This window comes from Diadema setosum, chromosome 10 (genome assembly GCF_964275005.1).
Source record: "Diadema setosum chromosome 10, eeDiaSeto1, whole genome shotgun sequence".
In the NCBI taxonomy this organism is placed as follows: domain Eukaryota; kingdom Metazoa; phylum Echinodermata; class Echinoidea; order Diadematoida; family Diadematidae; genus Diadema; species Diadema setosum.
Genome location: NC_092694.1, coordinates 695,898 through 706,336, shown reverse-complemented (window position 1 = coordinate 706,336; position 10,439 = coordinate 695,898).

The window sequence follows — 10,439 nt, the reverse complement described above, 5'->3', positions numbered from 1 at the left end:
TTGTGCTGAAAATGAGCATGCTTGATTAACACATTTTGTTAATAATAAATCATAACTTTCAGAGCAGTAACATCACCTTTTCAAAAGATCTTAGAGTTGAAATTGGATAGTGTGGAAAGGATTTTCAAGAAATTAAAAGGGGCCTCAACGAAAAACCTGATCACACTACTTTACCAAAAAAAAAAAGGTTGTAGAAAAAACTGCTGAAAACCTACTTTTCCATTCCATTTATGATTCCAAACTTAGAGATAATGTAGAAGAAGAATAGCTCTTTCAGAAAATATGGAAAACTCAAAACTGACTCAGTTAACCTGTTTTACCTTTCTTGAGTCCTCACATAAAATCAAAGGGTGCGACTTTTTGTTTGTTTTGTGATGCACGGTCACAAATATAAATGACTCAAGATTGACTCATATGTCCCATCTGACTTTTTTGTTTTTTTCGTTTGTTTTTTTGTTTGTTCGTTTGTTTGTTTGTTTTTTAGTCCTCACGTAAAATCAATGGTTGCGACTTTTTGTTCGTTTTGTGATGCGGGGTCACATATGTGACCCTCAATCATAGTTCCAACAGAAAGTCGCCAGACATGAGTTGTAAGTTAAGAAAAAAATATTCTGAAAGGGCAGACACTAAGTTTTATGATGATGTATAACGCAGTTCAGGTGGACTCTTTTAACCCATTTAAATGTTGGAAAGAAAGAACACACTCTGGAAAAAGTGAACTGAGAAAAGGGGCTCTGAAGTACAGTGTCTGTTTAGGCACCTAATCTTCACCTGTGCGATGAATTGGATAAAAACAAAATGTAAACTACTAGAGCAGCAAGGATAAAGGGATTATCATAAACTGAATGTAATCATGGTCAATTAACACATTGTATTCATGATTATTGCTAACTTTCAGGTCACTAGCGTTATGTTTTCAAAAGTTATTAGGGTTTAAAGTTTAGGAGTTTGCAAAGGATTTTGAAGAAATGAAAAGTGGTCTTTAACACATACCTCATCCCACTACTCTACAAAAAATAGAAATAAACAGGGTTGTAAAAAAAAAACTGCAGGAAACGCACATGTTCATCCATTTCATGATTACAAATTGTAAGCGTAATCTAGAAGAATAGCTCTTTTAGAAAATATGAGAAACTCAAAATGACTTAGTTTGCATGTTTCTCATTTTTTGGAGTCCTTGCGTGAAATCCAGGAATGCGACTTTCTTGTTGGTTTTGTGACGCACGGTCACATAATTAAATTTGAATTCTCTTAGAATGCTATGCCCTCTATTATTTCATATGTGGTTTGTCGGTATCTCGTAAAATGTTATAAGTCCAACGCTCGTCTCTGCTAATCATAATCTCTTGAATGTAGCTACTACAAGACCATTCAAAAATAGTGTCCGGCGACAGGATGGACGATGTTTCTTGTTTATTTCAGCTCCGCCGAAGTCCATGTTCCATGAAATGTCACCATTAACTCTTTATGTGCCACGTTCGCACATCCGACTCAGTCGACGGCGTACCAACTTCGCATATTCTGCTCAACAAACAAAGCCGCCAAAACCGATCGATAAATCGCTAATCCCGCGGTACAATCAAAGCGTTTCTCACGCTTTTGTTCCTCTCACATACGGCTTGCATTCTATGTGGTGATTGACTATCAAGCGCTGTTTCCAACTAGATTTGCGTGTACCTTCTAAGTTTCTGTCATTATTTTAACTATTTCATGTGCAAAAGTCATGCCTTTACAGTAATGTAGCAACTGGTAATTCAAAAGAAAAATTGAAAATAAAATTGTTATACATTGTATATGGTAGCAAAGTTTGGCATTCCTCTTTAACTTTGCTCAATATTATGTCCAGCTTAACAGAAATTTGTAGTAGTTATACAGATTGGAAAAACACAAAACACAAAAACACAAAAAACACAAAAAAAAACACAAAAACACAAAAAGACTACTTTCGTGTCTCAGAATAACGTGGCACACAGGGGGTTTCCACCATGGCACATGAAGAGTTAACCAATCTGCTTCGAGCAGTTGCTAGGTGATGGAGCTTATGAACTCGCCATGGAAACATCTCGCTGTGCAACTAAACTAAGCAATAATTTGAAAAAAACCCACAAATAACCAATATTATTTTAAGACTTTATCTTTGTAAACGTGACATCTTGAAATTTTAGTTAATGGTAGACAACACCATGTATTTTCGAATCAATCAAACATCAGTCACACACACACACACACACACAGACATACAAACAAACTTCTATCGGTACCTCAACTAAAGTGTGAATTCTTTTGTTTGTTTGTTTTGTTTTCCTCTCTGTCTCCTATGTGGTGCTTGAAACCTGTAGCTACTAGCGTGACGGATCACAAACGTCATTTGTACAGAGGGCAGACAAATAGATGAAAGCTTATACCTCGTAATTACAATTTTGAATGTATACTGTATTGAAATGCCGTTTTGTAATATTACATTTTTGTTTTCGTATGCAACAGGGAATGTTGAGCAGACAGTACACGGTATGCGTCATTATCTATTTTTGTGTGAAAATTATTTGCTTCAGAACGGTCTCATTTTCAAGTTATGTGCAGCTTAATGCCCCGTCACTGACCAGGCATGCTAACCTGGAAACATTAAACTGCACATTACTTGAATATGAGACCATTCTGAAGCAAATAATTTTCACACAACAATAAATATTATAATGTACTCTTGGAAGGATTGGAACAATCATCTCCAAGCATTTCCACTGATTCCCAATGATCAGTTACTAGCCTTCCCCTTTACGGTTTTGGCAGTTTCCTTAACCGCAGAAGCCATCTATAATGTGCAGCGCTCGGGGATTTAATTCCAGGGTTTAGTGTACACTTCAAATTTCATTTCCTGATAATTTTCTTGCATCAAACCTTTCAAAAATACTTCAGAATTAACACTTTTAGAGACATACACCTTTTTACCAAACCACGTTTACAGGGACTGCAACCCATGCCATTTTGGCAGAAAGGTGAATCTTTACGGTATACACTGTGAGAAATCGAGCATTTAAGTTGGCAAAAAGGTGTATGTGTAGAGATATAATCATTTGCCCAATCAAAAGCATGAAAACTGACTAAAAAAAATGATACCGATATAGCCCAAAATATCTCGGAAGCAAGGGCTTGATGACTTACGAAAGTTGGTCACATGAAAATTTCGGCATCGCCCCCCCCCCCATAGTAACAATAAAAACATAATAATTATGTTTCAGACATACACCTTCTTGCCAAATCACGACCGGTTGTTCAAAGGGTCATGCATTCCATCATTTAATACTCACGCCCAACGTCGTGATTGGCCGAATCGAAGATAACAGAAGACAAACATGAAATACCCTCCCACTAATAAATCACTTATGAGGCGGATTACTTCATAACTAGATAACTGCTCATACCGCGTAGGGCAACAGTAGGAGAATTAACTGCTGAGACTGTTACGCTATCAGTTAATGCCGCAGAGCCAATGAACACATGACAATCCATTTTGTATAGTTTGGTTAGTTGTTCTCGATTCTGTATCGGCTCTACTTGACCAGCATCACGATAAGTAACAAGCAAGAAGACATTAAAAAAGAGATTAGAAAACACTGCAACAATAGATTCCGTGAAGAAAATTTTCATGGAACTTTCTATTCACTCTGGCACCATGGATGACAATTTACAGCTTCAAAGATTTAGCCAAGCCAAGGACAAACAGAAGCTGATCTACAACGAAACTGCTGAAATCTTCAGCAACACGACAGCTGCACTGAACAACTGCGCAAGTGCAGGTAAGCGCTGGAAGCTTCGTATCATAGTTTTCCCCGTCAATTTCATACTTTGTCATTGAAGTTCCTATTCCGATCACTCGATTTCACGCATTCCACGCTCGCAGCATTGAATATTCAATATCAGAACATTCGAATTCACTATCAGAGCATTGAAATTCACCATTGTGGTGTTAAAACTCCCTATTGGAGCATTCAAATCTGTGTCTTTTTCATTTAGCTTTGAATATAATGGGATTTACGATTAATGTCATCTGTTTTACAGTTGAGTTCCACCTGTTCATTGAAAAACTTAACTCGGGCTTCATGAAAAGGAACAAACAGGCACATGTTTCTCCGATAGAGCATAAAATGGAGGTCCTATATGTGGTAGAGTCAAGACTCATGTACGATAAATATCTCACTTCATTTATTCATCGGAAAGAGCAAAATGTTTTATAACCGGTGAAATGGTCCCACCTTACATCCAACTGGACCCCATGGAAGACCAACTATTGCAGCCATCTTCTTAGATGGAAAATGAAACAAACAGACAAACATGAGGCACTGTATAGGCCTACAAACAAGCATGATACGGGAGGTTTGTTGACACCTTAGGGGAAAAAATCGACTACATTGAAACTGATAACATGCACACTGTATACGTCTTGTTAGTTGTTTATTGCTGTTGTATTGGTAAACTTTTGCGGGACTTTGTGAGGTTATTGTTTGTCAGTTTCTCTTGATCGATGTATTGTCAATATGTCCTATTGGGCAATGTCAGCATTCAATATCATCAAAAAAATATGATTGAATTATCGTTGCGTTGTTTGGATGCACTAATGATTGGATATTTTTTTTTAAAGATTAAAAAAACAAAAACAAGAATAGATGAACAGAGAACAAAACAATCATAATTGCAGTACGCGCAAGCCTTCTTTGGTTGTGGATGCCATTTCTTCTTTCTTAAAAAAAGATTAAAAAAAAAGTCTGCTTCATTTTCATCGTTAAATTGATTGCATGAAGAAGGGACTTGATCGCTTGAAAAAGGCATCAAACATTCTAAAGAAGCTCATTGCGACTATCACATGGCTAACGCGTAAATTTGTATTCACGAGTAGGAAATGCACTACTCTCATTTGGAAATTGAGCGCGTAAAGGTGAATTTGATTTGATAAAAGAGAAATAGAACGCCCATAAATGAAATTGATTGCTCAAATCCTGAATTCGAAAGCCCGAATATATTTATATATTTATATTTATATATTTATATAAAAATTGTCTAAATTACATTTCAAAATATCCGGGAGATTTCTTCATATTTATGGATATCTAATAGTCTAATCTATCAAGTGCAATCAAGAAAACAATTTTTTTTGTTCAGCACGCTTGGCTGAACATTGACGCTCTTTGTCCAGAGTGTGAAAAATGGCTTGCGCCATATTGAAAGAAGATGAACAGATTCAGCCAGCAGTTTAAATAAATGTTCTCATTCAAAATAATTGCTCTTTTGCTCACGGTTTTGGTTATGTTATGAGAGTTCTGGCGATTTTCTGTCACGTTTTAATTGATTTCATTGTGTTATGGAAGGTTGATTAACAACATCAAGATCTTTTAAGCACAGTTATCACAAATCATGCACAGACGTATCGAAAACATACTATGCCAGTCACCCAGTCAAGAAGAAAAGTACAAAATTAATGCATCCTCAGATCATTTGATCAATACAATCAAATCAATCAAACAAATCAAATCAATCAAGCATTCCATCAATCAATTAATCGTTTATTTAATCAATCAATCAATCGATCAATCAATCGGTCAGTCACAATTATTGTATGCGTGTTTAAAGTGACTGATCGACATAAGGAATACCACGCCCCCCTTAAAGGCTTAAAGGCTATTTTTTTGTTTTTTTTTGTTTTTTTTTCTTTAGGTTTTGAGTATTTTTTTCATCAAAAATGGCCACTGGTCTCTTCCCTTGTTGTTTGGTATTGATGTGTCCGTGTATTGTGAAAACTGTGCATTAAAGATCTTGAAGAGATTACACATTCATTTTCTCTCAAATTAATTTAGAAATGGAATCATTGAAATTACGATAAAGCTGACAAAAAAAAAAATCTCAGACTATCATAACATAGTCAAAGCTATTTGCAAAAGAACAAATTGTTTGAATGGGACTCTTATTTTGACTGCTGGCCGAATTTTCAGTCTACTTTCAATTTGGCGTAAGTCATTTTTTTCACACTCTGGACAAAGAGCACCAGTGTTCAGCCAAGCGTGAACAAGAATGTGGTAGATGAGACTATTGGGTATCCATGAATATGAAAACATTTCTAAATATTTTAGAATGTTATTTAGACAGTTTTTTTTAAGTGTAACTTTTTAATACGCCTTGTATAATATGTGACCCTGCACCTCAAAAAAAGAAAAAAAAAACAAAAACAAAAGGTCGCCAGACATGAATTTTTAGTTAAGACCATATTCTGAAAAAAAAAGACTTTAAGCTTTAAAATGATGTATAACTCAAATCAAATGGACTCTCCTAACCTATCTAAATATTGGAAAGAAAGCACAAACTCAGGAAAAGTGTGAACTCAGAAAAGAGGCTCTGAAGTACAGTGTCTATTCAAGCGGTTAATCTTTACCAAACCGTGCTGGCTGTGCGATGAATGGGACAAAAAACAGGAAGTAAACCACCAGAGTAACAACAATGAAGGGATTATCAGATTAAACGGAAATTAAGCATGCCTCATTAACGCATTCTTTCTATAATTAATGCCAACTTTCAAAGCAGTAGCACTATCCTTTTAAAAGTTATTAGACTTGAAAATGAAGAGTGTCGACAAGGTTTTTCAGAAATGAAAAAGGGATTCCAAAATCACGCCTAATCACACTATTCTACCGAGAATGTTCGAGATAAACTGCTAAAAAAAAACACATTTTCTTGCCCGTTTTTATGATACCAAATTTTAGCATAATGTAAAAGAAGGCCCGCTCTTTCAGAAAATATGAAAAAGCCAAGTTCGGCAAGGTTGACCCATTTCACTTATTTTCAGTCCTCACGCAAAATCAGTGTGTGCCACTTTATGTTCGTTTTGAGGTGCACGGTCACATATGTGACCCGCAACAACGGTTTCAGGCAAAAGTCGCAAGAGCAAATTCCCTCCTAGGCGGGGTACAAAGATGTTTACTATTATTTTTGTCGATTTAGGTTTTTTGCAGAAATCGATTCTTTAATATGTTTTCTACATCTACACTAAATTTCATACCATAAGACTAAGTTTTTCCTATCGAAAATGGAATTTTAAGCACCCTATGTTGGATCGCACTCGACAGTTTCGAGCTTCTTTCGAACGCCGCGCCAATATCCCCAGTGTTGCTATGGCGCAGGGTCTCGCAAGCGATTGCCTGGTGCGTCGCATAAATTGACACAATTCGGCTTTCGGAGACACCTGTTGCAGCGTTTGGGGAATGCTTTGTCCACGCGTGCACGATTACATGCTCCATTGTTCTTGCTATAGTGGTTTATATACGCTCGCTCTATAGTGCGTGCTCTTCGTTTTGGTTTCTATCCAAACTATTCTACCGTAATGTTCGATAACGGAAGTGAAACAAATATCATGTAGCATGACATAATCGTGTGAAAAGAAAACTAAATATTCTGAGATTTGTCTACTTGTACATGCAGTAAAAATCATGACAGCAGACTGATTCAATGAAAGGTAGATGAGAGGAAAGGAGAGGTTACATGTGACCAATTATATTCAAATACTACACGTCAAGATCGCACCAAACTAACGAGTCGTGTTTGTTTGTTTGTTTGTTTGTTTGTTTTAATTTAATTATCACCACCAAACAAAGCAACATATGCATGACGATTGTCTTGTAAAAGCAAAACATACAGGAAGCGTGACCCTTGCCAGCACTAGCAATTTCTGTCTTCAAAAGGGTGGCCAATGATAATAGTCTAGTGGGATTTGGGGAACATATGAATGCTAGAGGCATTTTTTATTAAAAGTTGGGAACCGGTCTATTTTGTATAATTCAAGTACGCTGAATCCAAAAATTCCGGTTCCCGAGTGGAATTTTGAGTCTAAGAGCATCTAATTTGCATAAACAAAATGGCCGCCAATCCATTGCTTTTTAAGGTGTTTCGATGATCTAATTTTCAAAAACTCTCCACAGCAATGCAAAAATAGTAATAATTTCAGAAATCAAGGTGCAGAGAAAATATCTAGGTCATTAATTGTTTATATCATGCACTTATATATGCAAATTAAGAAGTAAAATATGCAAATTAGGAGTTGCCGCTAATACAGCAATGCATTATCGCATATGCACATGTTTAGTACTTGATCACTTCTGTTTTTAGTCGTTTTAACTAGTTATCGGGCAAACAAAAAGTACATGGTGTTATTAGAGTCCAATCAAAATTTGGTCCTGCAATTAATCAATTCAAAAGAATTGAATAACACATATGCAAATATCTATGCAAAATAGTGTACAAGAGGATAAAGAACTGGCAGGTTTCTACATTCTATAAGGTATTGCCGCAATATGTGAATCTGAATCATAATCCTGATGATAGCTATCATTGTATCAAAACCGGTTCACGATTCCTTGTGTGATGAAGAGATACATGAACCAACTTCAAGTATCAAAATAAAACACGCATCTCATTTGCATTATAAATTATGCAAATATTTTTCTATGTTCTCAACGTATTTTCCCTTAAAACAAAGTTTCGTTGTCAAAATGTACCTTGGCGTAGTGAAAAATAGATAAGCTATCGGTCAAACAAAGTGTCATTGTGTCATCAGAGTCCGAGGAAAATCAAGTACTGGAATCAATAAATTCGGACCAAAAAAAAAATGAATAACAATATTTGCAATTACGTATGCAAATTGGTATGCAAGAGGCTAAACTACGACAGACTTCGAGATTCTACGACACATTGCCGCGAATCTGAATCATAGTTATAATATCAAGACCTATAAGTTGATGATTCTTTTGTGATAAAGAGATACAAGCAAAAAACGCTATTAGAAATACCTTAATAATCTGATTTGCATAATGAATTATGCAAATAGTTGTCCATTTATATGAATATTTTCCCTAAAACAAGTCTTGCTATCAAAATGTACCTTGGTGTACTGAAAAACAGCTAAGTTATCGGGTAAACAAGGTGCACATTATAGTGTCGTCAGAGTCCGAGGTAAATCAAGTTCTGGAATCAATCAATAAAAAGGAACAGACTGAATAACACTTACGGAATTATTTTTGCAAATTGGTATTCAAGAGGCCGTAGACCAGGCAGGTTTCGAGATTCTAGAACGCACTGCCGCAATAATGAATATGTTTCATAACAGTTGTTATACATCAAGACCTGTTTAAGATTCCTGTTGTGATTGTGAGATACAAAAATTAACTGCAACTGCTAAACAACACACCGAGAGCTATCATCTCATTTGCATAATAAATTATGCAAATATTTACAATTTTTCTATGCATATTTTCCACCAAAGCAAGGTCTTGCTAGCAAAGTGTATCATGGCGTCATGAAAGAAGGATAAGTTATTGGGCAATCACATCACTATACATTGCTCGATAGATTAGTGCAAGGTCACTTCATCTTTCCCCGTACTTTGTCGTTTTCATTGGATAAATTGATATAAATATTTTCGAATCTGTAGTTGAATGTAAAATCAAGTGGCAACTTTCATAAATGTCGTCTGCGAACATAATTTATGTCCTTTTTAATCTATCTCTTTACCCACTCTGCAGCCTCAACAAAAAAAAAAATAAAAAATTGTAAGAAAAATCCGGAATATCGGAAACAGAAACGACAGATGACTTTGTAATTCTTCAGTCATTAACACCTTTATATTTTGGCTGTCGAAGAAACATGACCTGAGTCGAAAAGTCTATTTCCCAATCAGGCTGAATTAATCTACATTCATACAAGGTTTGCATCATTACATAGATAAATAGATAGATAAATCATTACAGGCTGTAGGCCAGATCAAAACGTTCCCACCCATTGTCTACTGGTACAGTGAGCAGGTTTTTCTTCTTTTTCATTTCTTCTTTTTTTTTATACAGGAGTATTGTCGTTGAACTGTTTCCGCGAGAGTTCAGTTTACTTTTGTCTGTAAAATGGGCGGAACATATTTTGTGCCAAATGAGCGTGATGCATCTTTTGAATAGAATGTAAGTTTATTCTTACTGACTGATAAGACGACTGATAGCAACCATGTTCTCGAAATCCTTCAGTTTTCTTCTCGTACAAGCAGCATCCTCGATGATTGAGAGTTCTTGGTCACTTGCTTTTCCTAAGAGTGCTACTGTCAGTATCAGTCTGGCAGAAAAAGCACAACTCCAGTATCTATACGGAAGAAGGCCTCTTTAAGGTAGCTTTCGGATCGATGTAATCTCTCAAGGGAACAAAAGTAACTTCATGTTCGCAAGGTGGTGGAAAACCCAGGTCTTCCATAAACAGATCCATATCCTAATTCTTTGGCAGAAATTCAAGTGACAACATGGATATTCAAAACCTATACTTGATAAAGCATAAATTATAATGAGAGGCTATTTGCTAAGAATGTCATTTCTATGGTCTGTATCACACTGGTGAGATTTATCATAAATGTGTCTTCTAGACTAACG